At 35.7% G+C, this 16956-nt stretch overlaps 1 protein-coding gene across 1 annotated transcript in view; it reads right to left on the bottom strand.

Annotated features, from left to right (window-relative positions):
* The window catches only part of ADAMTS3 (ADAM metallopeptidase with thrombospondin type 1 motif 3), a 289212-nt gene that overhangs the window by 131178 nt on the left and 141078 nt on the right, over positions 1-16956 (bottom strand). The window lies entirely within an intron of this gene.

Below are 16956 nucleotides of genomic sequence, written 5' to 3'. Positions count from 1 at the left end.
TAAAGGTCTCTAGACTGACCCCACTCTTCAAGGGAACTCTTTCAGAGGAATAATGCTATAAAGAACAGTGAATGCCCAAGAAAACCCACAACTGAGCCCTTCAGAGGGCCTTCATTCACCCGTCCCCATTGACTGCCCTGGCCTCTCTGAGGCAATTCAAAATAATTCACTGCCCACCATAATACTGAATTCACAACAGAGAGGAAAAAAGGTGATGGAGCTGCTTTGCATCTGTTTAATTTTTACAGAAATGTTAAGGGGGTTAATCTTCTACAAGTCCAGTCATGTGCTTTCACAAAGGGCCAAGAAAGGAGTCGCAAAGCCTGCCATGACTCAAAGGGAGGCTCTTTGTGTCTTCTTTTCTGCACTATGGCTGACAAAGAAGCTGCCTAAGTTCTTAGGCATTGGGCTCTTGCCTGAATTCTGAAGTCAGTGAAGCAACAATGATGTCATTGCTTCTGAAGAACACTGTTGGCTGAGATAATGAAGATCTCTTCACCCAAAGCATTATCATTTCTGTGGCACACATTTCCTAAACTTTCAAATACAAAAGTATCCTACACGTTGGGAGGGGTGTCATATTTTTCTTTATCTTCTGCACTTTTGAAAAGAAAGCATACTGAGACAAGTTTCCCTCTCACCAAAACATATCTTTTTATGTTTAGCTAGTAGATACTATTGGACTAGAGTAGTTTACTCATACATTTAAAAGAGAAAAAAGATTACGCTTTTCACTGAGGGATAGGTATATGATTCAATTAATATTCTGATATTAAAAGTCCAATGGTTGTTAGGCAACTTAATCATTATATAAGTAAGATCCATTTCTCACCCTTTTAGTTCTCAATATATGTATACAAATGGCTTGGAAAAGCAAATCGAATTACCCAAAGAATATAAAAACACTTTGAAGACAGTTGTTTCTCCCCAAATTTTAAAATAATGGACCCCTTTGAAAATCCTTTACAAGATATGAAACCTCTCTGGGAGAGAAGGGACCACACAAATATGCACATAAATATAAAATTAAATTCAAGGAGTTTTTAGACCTCTTGATGCCCTTGCAGACTAAGAAACTCTGCTTTACAGAGTACAATTATGCAGAAAAAAAATTTTGTCCAGCTCTTTTTGGAAGTATTTCTGTAGAACAATGACTTTCTTAAGAGACTGAGCATTTTCTCAAAGCATTTTCTACTTCCCTCCTCTGATCTCTGTCTTAATGGTAGGCTCTTCTTCAACCGTATACAATGCTAAGTTATGAAAAAAGTAGACCTCCCTTAAATTATTATAAATAAGAAACTTGAAGGAAGATAAAATTGTAGTCTTTAAGTCTCAAAAGAGATTGTTGGATGAGGTTAGATGAAAATAAGAGATGGATATGAATTAAAATAGGCCAACCATGTTGTGTGCTAGAGGTTGAAGTTAATTATCTCCTTTAGTCCTCAGATATGAGGCAAATATTATTATCCACCTTTCAGATCCTACGAAATCAAGGCAGACATTTACTCTCTTCTCAAAAAGATGGTCTAGTGTTTACCAGGTAAAGCTTAATATAAAGACACATTCCATAATTCTAAAAGAAAGAGATATGCAGTCTCCCATATATAAGGACAAACAAGAGGGCAAAGTGGGAGAAAATGTGTATTTATGGAATTTAGAGTTCGGTAACGTTCAAAGTAAAGAGTGTTAGTGGGGAGTGGGAGTCACTGATGAGCAGCAAGAGAGAGAAAATAGATAAATAGGTTCCAGGTGTCCGAGGACAACGCTAAAATATTTATATTTTATCTAGTAAGGAACGGGGAATGACTTACAAGTTTTAGACTACATAATGATTTTTAAGTATTTCAGTTCACAAAGGTCACTAAATTTTCAATCAAAAGCAGCAATCTCCAAAGCAAGATATCAGGACACTTACATTACAGAGATATGTAAAAATAGTTATTGGAATATGGAGAAAAAAATAGAACTTCTACCGAAGTTATCTTTGTTATATTTTTTATAATTTCTATCTCTGTGAATGTCTTATAATATGATACATATGTTCTATAATGTATAAACTATAGTAATACATTTGTGTGTATGTACACACACACACACACACACACACACACACACAACACAGTGGTGTGGGCACATAATCCACAAAGTTTGGTAACATTGTATCTCTAAATGGACTAAAGGGAGTTTAGAAATAGGAGAATAGTTAGGGGACAGCTGCAGTATTCAAAACAAAACACTAGGTTCTGAACAAAAGTAGAAACAAAGGAGACTGAAGGGGCTATCTTGAGAGCTTTCTGGGTGTATAATTTGTGGGTCTTTCTTGCCAACTAGATAAAGGATACGAAAATCAGAGGGTTAACTGGGTGGATGCCAGAACCATTCACTAAGACTAAAATCTAATAGGAGAATCAAGGAGCAGTTTAGGAATTGGTTGATGGTTAGAGACAAGTTCAGTGTTGGCCATGGTGAGTTAGAGGTCTTTGTGGGATATCCAAGTGCAGGTGGCTAAAAAGTGGTTGAATATCCAGTCTTGGAGTTCAAGCGGAATGTGGATGATATACACCACCATGTAATTCTCCCACAGATCACCAATGGTACAAAAACGCGAGAAAAGAAGAGGACAAAAATCTTAAGGAAGACTTGCATGAAAAGGATGGAAAGAAGAAAAATTATCAAGGAAGAAGGCTAAGAAGTAAATCCAAGACTCCAGTCATGAAAGCCAAAGGGTAAGTCTAATGTCACAGAGAGGTAAGGTGAGTAAAAAGCAAAATGTAGCAGCATAGTTTATCATTAAAGAGTTTTGTTATTTATTCAGAAAATAAATGAAATAGCAGGGGCTGAAAACCAGATTCTAATAAATTAAGGAAATAATACATATCATAAGATGGTATATGGCAAAGTGTAAAAATGAACTTTTAAGGACTATGGAATTTCAGGGAAGAAAGAAAAAAATCACTTTCATTGAAAAATGACCCTTGAGCTGGATAATGAACACTAAATAGAGGTGACAAGAAGATACTCAAGAAACAGAAAAGAGTATAAGTTGACAGAAATAATAACAAACAAGGGATGCAATAAGGTAGTCTATCTAACTACATTAGATGTCTCTCCCCAATCTATATCTAACCAGGCACAAAAATCTCTTCTTTCGCTTCTTACAAAAATGAACACGTGACATTACTTTTGAAGCACACTGTGTGGGAATATTTATAATTATTTCATGGTTAAAATTTTAAGATTTTTTTGGTATATTAATTAAAAACTAAGTAATGCATATAACAGAGAACCCTGATCTCTGCCCCGTCCCTGAATACTCTGCTCAGAGATTGAGCGGGGGTCAGGGATGGCATAAGGCATTCTGTTCTGCATGTTACTTAAAAATTTTTTAAGTTAAAAAACGTAATGACTATAATGATCACAAATAGCCTCACATGAAAGTGGCCCTATGAAAATGTTTTGCTCTGCTTCTTAAAATGCATTCAACTCCATCCACTCTTCCCTTTTCATGTTGGAGTAGACATATTGGATGCCTTCATCACCTGGATTACTCCAGTAACTGCCAAGCTGCCTCCGTCCTGTCACTCCTCTATTCTATACTCCATATGGATGGAAGACACATCTTCTAAAATACATATCACAAAACTATATCGCTTCTGTGAGTACACTGGGGGGTTGTTGTTGTTGTTGTTTTAATTTGTAAAATAAGGTCTCTGTAATCTGGCATTAACTGACCTTTCCTGAAAGAAATATGAGAAAAGGATACAAACTATTGTTTTGGCAGTGGTAAGAAAGGACAGTGAAAGATGTGAGAGAGATTATGAGCCGACTGCCCATCATATAGGGCAGTACATCACCAACAGCATCTTAAGGTGGTCGAAATTTTCATGATGAAGTAATGGTATCTGGAGAAGTTGTCCAAAGTACCTAAGGTCAAAGTGCTCATCGGCAGCAGAGCTACTGTCTGAACCCAGGTTTGTCAGGCTCCAAAAGCCATACCAGAAAGATTTATGGATATTTGGTAAAGATGATACTGGACACCATAAAAAAGAGTATCTCTTTTGAAACCATGTAGGATAAAACTGAATAGAGGGGAAATGCACTACTAAATAATCAGAAAAGGAAAGATACCCAAATAACTGATCAGAGATAGGAAGGCTACAGTGAGTGTGACAGAAGCCAAGAGAACAGAAAACCTAAAGAAACAATATGCTACCAAACGTCATGAGAGGCCCAAGAGAATGAGCTCTAAGAAAAAAAAAATCTGTTGAAATGTTTAAGTGTCTTTCAGTATCTGGGGAAAACTATCTATGTAAAATGCTGAGGTTGAGAGCCAAGCTGAGGTGGAGCTGGATAAGAGACTAAGTGATAAGAAGGGAGTTAAAGAAGATACATTCTTCACAGAAATTTGGCAACGATGGTGATGGAAAAAAGTATCTACGAAGGGGCAAAAGGGCCCAAATTCCAGCCAAGTATTTATGAAGACAGAGGAGACCTATACTGTCCAACTGTACACTCTTTGCATCTCCCACTTAAAACCCATAAGCATCTTTATGGAAATTCATAAAGATGAAAAATGCCTTTAGAATGAGAAATGAAATGTGTGGCAGCTGCCATGGTGACCTTGTAAACAAGCTCTACATCATAAATCTGGAGCGCCCCACAATCTCTTCTGTGCTGTGCGCCTCCTTCCTGATTCCCATTCAACAGCCACCCTCAGACACTCAGACTAGGTAAGGAAGTCCCCTCAGACCATCAACAGGGGACTGCATCACATAGTCTGGGTCTGATAAACAGACATCTGAAGTGATAAGTGCTCTTTCTGGATTATCTTCCTTGGAATTTTCTCCTGTGAATTCCAGAGAAATTTTGACACTGTGAGTCTTATAGAGAATTTCATTTTTGACCTTCCTGACAAATGTCAGTTGAAAGCTTGTTTTGTTCAGTTTAAAAAGTACCTGGAAAACCTGCACTTTTTCATCAAATTAAGAGTGTGGAAAAACATTTTTAATAATTTTCCTTGGGCAAGGTACTTAACATTTCTGAGTATCAGAATCAATCACTTATTCATTCAATCAATATTTATTGAAGATCTGCTCTGTGCTGGTCCTTGTGTTAGACCTTGAATAAGCAATGTTGAGCAAACAAGCAAATTTGGGGTAATCCCACCTATTCTATGTCACATAATTCTTGGGAGAATCAAATGAAATAAGGCACATGAAAGAATTTTGAAAACCATCAAGAAGATATATACCATGGTGCAAATCCTTGGCTTGGCTCTTTACATTTAAATTAATTTAAAATTAAGTAAAACAAAAAATTCAGTTCTTTAGTTGCACTAGTCACATCTCAATTGCTACATATGCCTAGTGGTTACTGGATATTGGATAGCACTGCGGTAGAACATTTCCATCATCCAGAAAACTCTATAGGAGAGCAATTTCCTAGAAGCTGAAAGTAAAACACAAGAGTGAGAATTTGCATGACACCAAAGGGAGAAAAACAAAAGTGATGCTGTGATGAAAGCATATAACAAACCACACATTCAAAGAAAGATAGCTGGTAGTTCTTATAAGATTATAAAAGTACCACAAAGGGAAAGTGTAGTTATGATAAAAGAGTAGTAAGAGGTAACTTTCATTGAGTGTTTAGTACATGCCAGGAACTAAAATCAAGTGCTTTACAGATAAATCCAAAGACAACCCTTTGAAGTAAGTACTATTATTTTCTCTGCTTTGTTGACGGATGAGGAAACGGAGTCTCTGATAGGTTAAGTAACTTGATATAGGTCACAAAGGTACTCAACGGTAAGCCTCTGGGCTAAAACTATACTAAAGAAAAGAAAGAAATCTACCAAGGGGGGAAAGCGGGGTGGTGGGGGGCGGGTGGGATGAACTGGGAGATTGGCATTGACATGTATACACTAATATGTATAAAATAGATAACTAATAAGAACCTACTGTATAAAATAAATAAATAAAATTCAAAAAGAAAAAAAAAATTTACCACATCAATAGCAGCTAAGACATTGACTCAATCAGCTTAAATTAGTCATTATGTAAAAAACAAACAAAAATCCCTTGAGCTAACATGGTTTATATTTGTGCCTTTTCTACTTTTAGTTATTAATAGTTATTAATAATAATATCATCATCATAGTATCACCACTATGTCTCTACCTGAATTTTTGTCTTGCTTCCTTAGGAATGTCTTCCTTTCTTCCCAGTCGTTGCATCCAGGCATCCTTCACTATCTACCTGAAGTCCCTCAAACACTCCAGCCTTCAATGATATTTCTAAAGTCGCATAATATGCTTTCTAGATCAGTCATTATAAGGCTAATTGTGTAATGGTTTAATTTAGTTGTTATGTTTCTTTATCAATCTTTATGGAAGTACACTATACTCTATGGGAGAGCATATGTTAAGTACCCAATAAACAAATAAAAATAATATATTTATATCAATAATACACTAGATGTCTGCCTAAAACTCATCATTGATAATTACACATTATGTCTTCATACTTTGTGAAGGCATAAGCTGTAGACACATTCCATCTCTGATAAATGTTTTAGTTTTCTTATGAACTAGCTGAAAAATGTGAGCTTTTTTTCCTTCTCTGTGAGATAGGAAATAGTAAAGATTGTTTAAAAGATACATGTTAGATAGTCTTGTAACAACAACAAAAAAAGTCACTGCTTAGATTTTTGGATTTCTTTAGTGTTCTAAAGACCCAGTTTGAAGATCTAATTTTAAAACTGGCTCAAGAGATCATATTCAAATGCTTGAGTCTGTTTTTACAGGATATCCTTGGCTAACTTTACTCTAAGAAATTTAACACAGTTGGACTGTATTCCTTTGGCTTTGAAATACCTTTCACAGGAATGGCCATTAAGGTGGGGTTAGAGTATATATGCAAAGGGGGTGGAACAGAGAATGTGTGTGATCCTATCCTAATGCAATATGTCCTTATATCAATCAAAATATGTTTTCTGAAATAATCACTTATATTTTGTCTCCATACCTAGAAATATAAGGGGTATTCTCAATAGATTAAACACTGAGCACCTAGTTTCCCATTCCCATTAGTTTTTCTAATGTCTAGCGCATTTAAGTTGTTCTTTTTAAGCTTTAGTTACTGGAGCTGGGGACCTAAGGTAAGGGACTGCCTTCATAACTGTTCTTATTAATTTTTCCTTTGTTATTGCCAAGAATTGAAGAAGACTAAAACAGATGACCTCCCTATTTGTACTGAAGGAGGATTGGACATGGTACCTCTATCACTTTCAATACCATTACTCTATCTCTGGACAAAAAGTTAGAAAAATCTGCAAAAGTAAGTAAATGGGCTCCTGAGGCCTGTATTAATACTACTATTCTCTGATTTGCATAAAAATCACTTCTTGTTTTAATCATATCATAAATAAAATATCAGGATTCTATATTCACAAAGAGAAGAAATTTGATTTCTTCTTTTAATCACAAGTAAAGTCCTGTAAAATCTGGGATAAAATTCCATATTTGCAGATATTAACTGGAAAAAGAAAATAACAGTCAAGTAGGATTAAAACTCCAAATTTAGATATATAGACATTGGAAAACTGAAAATTCTCAGGTTCTTCTAGTGACTCGGGATGTCAAAACCGTATCTGTTGATTTGTTTTAGATTACAAATCATGAGGTAAGGTATACTTAAGTTATAAAGATAAAATTTATTTTTTCTGACATTAATTCCATTTTAACCCTGTTTTTTTGCTATTTTGCACTTGACATCTTATCATTCTTCACCCCAAATTACATGTATACAATAAGAGGGGATACGATTCTAACAAGAGCCCTTTCAACAACCCCTTGATATATATGGTTTCTGCAACTACAACAATATGGAACTACAACAATGTGAATCCCAGAAATAGGTTGATTTGTGAAATGGGGATGATATTTGGAAAATATAATTATCTTCTCAGCCTTCGTGCATAAATGACTTGCTAATTATCCCCAAACTCTAGGTGGGAGGTTGGGAAGGGAAAGGAAAGAGGCTGTTGGACACTAGGATTGTTGCATCAAGAATATAAAGTGACTCAATATTCAACTTCTGGAGTTCAAATAAGATTTTTCAAAATAACAGAGATCTGTAGGCTAAAAGGGAAAGGATTTTCTAGATCCTCATAGTTGTCATGTAACATATCAATGCGAGGCCTGGAGGCCAGAATACAGAGGTTTTTTATTTGTTTGTTCTTTATTTGTGTTTTCCTCCTATGAGAAAAAGTCCTGACTATTGTCAGTCTTAATCATGAGGCTGGAGTAGTGAGGAAAAAGCGTTTAATTAGAGGAAGAAAAAGGCAGCCTTGGCCCTTTTGATCTTGGACTGCTTTTGGGATGAGGAGACAGGTATCCGGATTTCTTCCCAGTTCTCCTTCGAGGCAAAGTCTCAAGAGAAGGGACACGGTGCTAAAACATACAGATCTCTGAGGACCTCCAAGGGCCAAAGCCTGTCTTCCTGCTCTATTCTGGGGACTCTGGAAGGAGAACACTGCATTTGCTAGCACATCGATCCAGCTGCAGCCAAGGAAGCCATGAGTCCCCTTGGTTCAGGTGCTGTAAGAACAGCAGTATCTGACCTTCCTGGGGAGACTGTCTAAGAGGGTTGCTGAACCAGCATCAGTGAGGTCCCACAACAGAAGCTGCAGGCAGATCACGTGGGCTGGGGAAATAGGAGCCCTAGCCAGAACTCAGGGTGGTCTGCTGCACCCATGAGAGCAGACTGGAGTCAAGCTGAGAAGGGCCAGCAGTGAACGCCAGTGGAGCTAGCAGCAGCCAGGCCGACAAGGACTATCACCCCAGTGAGGCCCACTCAGCCAGCCAAAGAAGCCCGCAAACTGGCTAACATATAAAACTTCTGTACTAAATCAAAATGTGATGCGTTTCACATTTAGGATATCTGGGCTTTTTTTTTCTTCTGTTTTTGTATTTGTTTCCCTCTGTGAATATTTGTAAAGAATTAATATGTGCTACAAAGTCACCATTTCTATTAATAAAAGGAAGGTCCAGTTTCATAATTCCTACTACTGAAAGTAAATTCTTGGCTTCCCATTTCCTTAATTTGTATTCAGGATACAAAACTTGAATAATTCAGATTATTTGAGTTGCTTTATCAAAGTTGTCATAAGGTCACAAAAGGAAGAAACAGAGACGAGTGACATGCTTGTGGATACTGTGAGTTGAAGTCTGAGTCTCATTATAACTGGGGCCATATAACTAGGAAAGATGAAAAGTCCAAAAAGGTTGGGATTTTACTTAAGGATAAAAATCTGGGTGGTTAATGTAATAGTGATTTTGTCCAACATCAAAGCTTATAGATCTCAACTCTATAAAAATAATCTTAATGTATACCATAAATGTTCATTAATAATTTGTAGAAGTCTGAGATAACAAGATGTTAGAATATGTCTTCCATAAATTTAAGAGGAAGAGAACTAGTGAGCGGTAGTGTCTTTAAAACGCCCAGTGGAACTCAGATGATAGCAACCCTATAACAACTACATATGCTTCTGCTGACTTTTCAAATGTTGGCTCATCACAGATGAGAGAAGGATGTTGAAGAGACAAAAACAACATATCTAACCTGATTAAATTAATTGTATCTCTTTTAAACATAAATAGGGAGATGCATCTACCACACCTAGCAGTGATTTCCTTAGGACTTCCCACTAGACTTGAAAGCCAAACCCAAGCATTAGAGAATGAGGAAGGACAACGTTTATTTGCATCAAATTGCTATACTGACTTTATCTACAAATGTCATCCAAAACTGGGAATGTAGAAACTTAAAAGCTGTTGTAATATTTTAATTTCTTGTTACTAAAAGGCTGTTCAGTGACATTTTATTCGTACAGAGCACAGGACATAAAAAGAATCTGCTTTTTCACTCATTTGTCTCACCAAAAGGGGCTTAGACATTGCTCTTATCCCCTTAGTACGTGGGGTAAGTCCTGATAAAATGGAAAATGTGAAAACAAAACCTGCCAATGTGCTGAAACAGAGGACTGAATTTAGAACGCAAAACGTTTTAGTATCACACAGACTTTATTCTTAACATTTAAAGAGCATACAGAAATCTATAAAGCACACTCAAGAGAAATAAGCCTTGAGCTTTGGCTTATACTCAGGTATTGCCTAAAAAAACTGTCCTTTGGACAAGAATATACACAAAATCTTAGGATGCTTGGTATTACTAATCAGAGCTCTGAAATAATGAACAAAGATCTCAGCACAGAATCAAAGAACAAGTTAATGTGGAACGGCATATAAGTGGTTAAAATAGTTGTGAATGATGAGCAGAAAACAAAAAAATGGAAAAACAATTTGAATCAATGCCTCTTGTCCAAGATTTTTTTCCAGATATTTAGTAAGGTACTGTAAAGTGATCTAAGAATATGCTGTATATAACTGCATATCTGCAGTAAACCTTATAGTATATATATATATTATATATTAAACTTAGGGAAATGGCTCCAATCATTCCTAAAATAAATCTTTCCATCATATACAAAGTCCCAAGTTCAAGAACTTCCATTAAGGATTTTTAAATTTACATATTCAGACCAGATGAATCACAGCTGAAAACTGGAATAAAATTTCTGGTGTCTAGAAAGAACAAAACCAAGTATTCAGCTCCCCTTGCAGAACCATGCATTAAAGGAGCATTTATTTTGGTCTGAGTGTAGCCCTCACATTTTAATTCATAGTCCCCATAATCTAATCTCAAACAATTTTCAAATAAAAATATTATTTCTGTGCTACACTTATTTTTTCCCATTGTCCCATTTCTCTACGTCATCTACCTGAAAGATTCCCCACATCGAGACAGGGATAAAAAGATCCTATAAAGAAAGAGAGGATTGAGAATAACACACCTGAATACTCTGCAGGGATGCAAGGGCCCCTGCACACATAAACAAAAATTGTTTGCAGAATACCAAATGAAGATGATCGGAAGCAAATAGCATTGATCTATATAAATAAATTTTATATTTGAAGTTAATGACTCATGATTTAGCAGGAAAAAGAAAACAATGACAATGATGAAGCAAAAGATTACTTAACCTCCAGAAATATTCTTACACAAATAATCCTTACACAAATGCTTCCTACCCATTTACTAACGTGAAAGTTTATAAATTGTACATGTAAAGAAAATAAGCACAGGCTTTAAAATGGGTTTAAACAGGAATACTTGGCATGTGCAGAGTCAAAACATACTTAATATTTTACTAAAAATAGGGTCTATCCCTCATAAGCAAATGCAGTTGAAATGAATGAAACCAAACATTAAAAGTATATTTTGAGGGCTTCCCTGGTGGCTCAGTGGTTAAGAATCCGCCTGCCAGTTCAGGGAATGCGGGTTCAAGCCCTGGTCTGGGAAGGTCCCACAAGCCGCGGAGCAACTAAGCCCGTGCACCAAAACTACCAAGCCTGCGCTCTGGAGCCCGTGAGCCACAACTTCTGAGCCCACGTGCTACAACTACTGAAGCCCACGCGCCTAGAGTCCGTGCTCCACAACAAGAGAAGCCACTGCAATGAGAAACCCGTGTACCACAAGGAAGAGTAGCCCCTGCTCGCCACAACTAGAGAAAGCCCGCGTGCAACAATCCAACACAGCCAACAACAAAAAAAGCATATTTTGATAATAGGATATATTTTATATTCAGAAAGAGCAAATGCATTTTAAATACTAACAAAGGTTTTTCTTGGTATGAACTGCTCTTTCATAACTCAATAATTGATATAGTTACTTCTGAGAGGCAATCATTTAATTAAAAAATCAATATTTGGTCTAAGTTACCTGAATTAGCTTCATACCCTAAGATAAATTAACTGCTTTCAATTTCACTCCAATCACACAGACACTATATCTGAAACCTTACAATTCTCTTTCTCCATTAATGCCACATCAATAACTAAATAGTAATCCAGCAACTCTGAATTCTCAATACCATTTGTGTATTTCCATATTCAATACCTTATTAGAAAAAATACGGAGTTACATTTTGTAACACTTTAATCCTGGTCTGTATAAATGCTCCTTTCATTGTACCTATTCATGAAGAAATAGAATAGGCCCAGGAAGACATGTTAGTAAGGGGAATATTATCTTTCATGTTTCACATCTGAAAGCTCCTTTAATCTTCACTCTGCTTCCTGATTACTTTATATAATAATTCAACTGCCTTCTTTTGTCAATAATTATTATAAATACCTAGATGATAAAACATACAAAACCAACCTGAAAAGGAATTCCATAAATACGATTAGTATTTCCGCATGAATCCAATGGGAGTAGCCTTGACAAATAGCTGAAATTTAGATTATATTATAAACTAATCTGTGCTTCTGTGAAAAATTTATCATTTAACATCTACCTAAAAGAATGTTTGCTATTGACAGACCTTAATGATTTAGTAGTAGTATGTGTCTTGCTTCATTTAATAAGAAAACATCTGCTAAAATTAATTTTTCACGTTTGATTTTTTTTCTTCTTTTGGTGGGTTACAATGTCCACCAATGTTTCTCTTTGATTAGGGTATAAGTCATGAGAACTTCCAAATACAAAGGACTATAGCACCTACTCATGTGCCTACAGATCAAGGAAGGGCTCTGTGCCTAGGAAGTTCCTGGCGTCACTAAAATAAGGAATAGTCTTCCCATTATTCTAGTTCTTGTTTCATAGTTTCATTCCCTGGCAACCAGGAGCAACTCCCAAATCATTTCTGACTTGTGTATGTTTCCCACCTGGGACAAAGACACTCCTTCACAGCGCCATGACAACCACACCAGCAACACAAGCACTTGGGTTCATGCAGGAAAATGAAAATCCTGAAAGGAAGCCAGGAGATAAAGGCTTACTATTCCTTGTTTCCCACTGGTAGGAAGTAATTACAAAAATTACTTTAACACAAAGCTTCTGGTGAATGAATAGTTTGTAATTTGAGGGGAGAAGCCTAAGGGCCCAGGGATTAAGAAAAAAATATGAAAAGCTGAATGATGTCATACAAGTACAGTCCCCCTCCCACCCCCAGAAAATAGACTGCCTAAAGCAAACTTCTTATTGATGACAATGGAGACATTCTTAAGAGATGATCAGAAGTACATTTGTTTTTTATCTGAGTTTAGACCGATGACTGATTTAAACAGTGGAGGTGAACTTTATGACCCTTTGATAGTTTATTAGCCATGTCGTTACCAAATAAAATTTCAAATCAGTAAAATATAAAATAATTTTGTACAAACTAAAGATGCCAAGAATGAATGTGATCTCCATACTCCCAAAGCAGAAATCAGAAAAAGAAGTAAATTCAACTCTCCCCTAAGATGAAGTAGACAAATTTCTTTATCATCAGCATGCCAAGTTTATATTTGTTGTAAATGAAAAGGATGGTATTCTTTGCCAGAACCTGGCTGCGCTATGTGTTGTGAATACCTGCCAGTTCTGCACTGGAAGAGATTATTTATATTGCCAAATGTAAAATTGCTTTAGGTGTTATTCTTAAAAGAGTAATTCTACAGCAGAGTGCCCTATTTATGATTTTACAAGTTCAATATATTTTAAAACACTATTCATATTTTTCCTCATTTGAAAAACAATATAAATTCCTTAAGAGTCAAGGAAAGAAAATCTGTGCCATATTTGGGAATGGTTGAGAGATTTTGTTTTTGTTGTTGTTGAATTGTACCATATAATATATTGTCTCAACAGATTCAAAGCTTTGAATTTTATTGGAAAATTAGATAAATATTCTTAAAGATAAGGAATCAAAATACAGGTTTGCATTTAGTCAAGTGGAATAACTTAGGGCTCTTGAGTATGGTAGAAGCATAATTTTTGCCTTATTTTTATTTTGTTGTTTTTTTAAGGACATAATGTCTTCTCTCCTATAGTGATAGGTAGCAAACATCTTTCATGGGCTCCCAAACCTGTGCAGTGTTCATTTTCTGATTCTCACTGATACAGATTTTGGAATGAGAGTTGAAGGCAAGCAGAGACATTCTAAGCATCCATGAGCCAATATCTGCCACCTGACTCCCAAGATAACCTCTACCCATTCCTACTACAACAGGTATATAAAGGCACTCATGCAATGACTCTGGGACATGGTTATGAAAATACACTATGAGTTTTTTTAGTTCACTTACTATCCCAATGGATCCTTGAACATAATATATCCAAAAGTATAGCCACTTGTCATCCTTCATCAAGCCTATTTCTACTTCTCATTTGAAACACCTGAATTCTGGAAAGAGAATTCTCTAGTCTTCCAGATTAGGATTCTGAGTCATCCTTGATCTCTCTCTCTCTCTTCCCCCATCTACTCTATCGAATAACCCAATCAGTTTTACTTCAATCTCAACCCAGTTTGGCTCCTTCTCTCCTTCTCACTACTACTCACCTAGTTCAGGTAATAATTTGTTTTAATTTAGAACACTTGCAACAAATTACAGACCTCAAATGCATGGCAGTTCTGAGTTGATAAAATGACAAAGCAAGAAATGTGGCCAGGCAATCAGTGTGACAACTAGCAAAACATTGGGTTGGCCAAAAAGTTCATTTGGGTTTTTCCATAAGATATTACAACAGCAGAGTATTTACTTACAGGGACCCTACTGATAGAAGTGCCTTGCTTATGATTAAAACTCCTCCTGACTTTCTGTTAGAGAAATTTATGAAGCCCATGGCCCTCAAATACATCTCTTTCTAACAAAGTCTTACGTATTTTATTCCTCTTCTTCTAACTCATTGAAGAGAGACCTCATGTCTCCTAAAATAACATCCTATACTGATCCAGAAAAGCATTATTTTATATGGTACTATAGTTGTCATTTATAAATCAATATACCTTTCTAATCCTGGAATCTGTTTAATTTTACATTTTAGAATGATGGAAAACATTATAAAAATATATCCTTAATTTTCACTTGGAAAGTATTTAGGCCATGAAAAAGCTTGGCTCTCAGTTCTATAACCAAGAAGTTAAAAAAAGAATTTAAACTTTATAGTATGGTACTTCAAGTTCTAAATTTGAATCTCTATTTAATGTAGGAGGATATTTACACTTTTAAAATATATAGTTACATTTTAAGACTCTCAAAAGGAGGTAAATTGATATCACCAGCAACTCAGTTCAATCAGAACTGTATAAATAAGAAAATAAAAATTGTTAAGCTCATACTAAGGATTATCACAGAATATTCTAAGAGAACTGAATGATTTTATTTTGGTTCCACTTTTAAGATAACTGAGAGTTAACAAAGGAACCCCTTTTGCTTTGACCCGTGACTGTTGAAAACCTTTCCAATATATATTACTCTAGGTTGTGACCTACCTCTACCATAAGGTAATCTTCTATTTGCAACTGAAAAACTCAGTCTTCAGAGTCTGCATTCTTAAAATTTCCTCATATAATCGGAGTATATTGATACTGATCTACTGGAATTTATATTTTTAATAATTTCCTAAAATAATGTCCCAAAATATCTTAATTACATCCAATTCTTTTAAACATACATACCTTGACTCCTAACTTATTTCTCCTAATCTAGCATCTAAAAATGCAATAGGTATTAAACATAATATTTCTTGCAATTTTCTGATTTCAAGAAAAAAATTAATCTCTCCTCCTCTATAAATATCAGACTATTGGAAAGTACCAAGGGCTGATATTTATAGATACAGTTATCTTCAGGGACTGAAATGGAGCAATAGGGTACAGTTTGGTGAAACTGTAGTGTGACAGACGGAGCAAACAGGATGAGAGTCATAGACACTAATCTGGTTTCCAGTCCTCTAAGACCATTCCATACATGTGGTCTATGGTTTTCTAAAACATGTTTGACCGTTGCCTCAAGAGATATTAGATATTGTTAATATATAACAACCAAGACTACAGAAAAAGTACTGTATCCTACTATCTTTTGACATACCCAGTCTTCTGATTTAGAATAACATTTTTAAAATATGAAAATACTTATAAATGAGAATTAAAGGTAATGTATTCACAACACGAGGACAAGCAATGTCTAACTATTCAACTTTAACAAAACTCAACATGTAAATCTTTTGCAGAAGATAATTAATATCAATAATTAATAACAACAGGTAACATTGATTAGGCAACTATTATTGCTGAGGGCTACATTCAGCAATCTGCATGTATTAGTTCTAATACTTATTACAATTGCGCAATATATTTTTATTTATTTATTTTTTGCACGATATACTTTTGTTTTCTATTCACAGATAAACGGAGGCTTAAAAACGTTAACTACTAATCTAATAAGTTGATATTGTAGAGCTATTGCTCACACACGTCTATCTAACTGCAAAGTGTATCCTCTTTCTATTACACCACAGTGACCCTCTGGGATAGGCACACATTTCACAGTACTGCATCTATTAATACACACCTGTTGTTTCAAACCAGAAATTTCTCAAAACACTGTCAGACCATGGTAATTTTAAATGTACTTTAAATTGTACCATTCCAATTAATACAACATATTAAGGGAAGCTGGTGGCTTCCCTTAAATCAGACTAATAACCAGGTAACAACTCTCAAAAGACATCATTAATCTAGAAGACAGATAACTGCTAAATTAAGAAGATTATCTGTATCCCTGACATTTCCCTAGGGGAAATTTCCATTGCCTTCCATTCAGAAAGTTGGCCTGGCAAAAGAAAATACAGTTGACCCTTGAACAACAGGGGTTTGAACTGCCTTGGTCCACTTATACGTGGTTGTTTCCTAAAGTAAATACTACAGTACTACATGATCCGCTGATTCTCGGTTAGTTGAAGCCAGCATTGGTTGACTCTGTAGAGGTGGAAACTCTGATGCTGAGGACCCGCATATACGGCGGGCAGACTATAAATAATACACGGACTTTCCAGCGCAAGGAGGACT

Source organism: Lagenorhynchus albirostris, chromosome 4 (genome assembly GCF_949774975.1).
Source record: "Lagenorhynchus albirostris chromosome 4, mLagAlb1.1, whole genome shotgun sequence".
Lineage (NCBI taxonomy): Eukaryota > Metazoa > Chordata > Mammalia > Artiodactyla > Delphinidae > Lagenorhynchus > Lagenorhynchus albirostris.
This window is presented reverse-complemented; position numbering and strand designations above follow the sequence as displayed.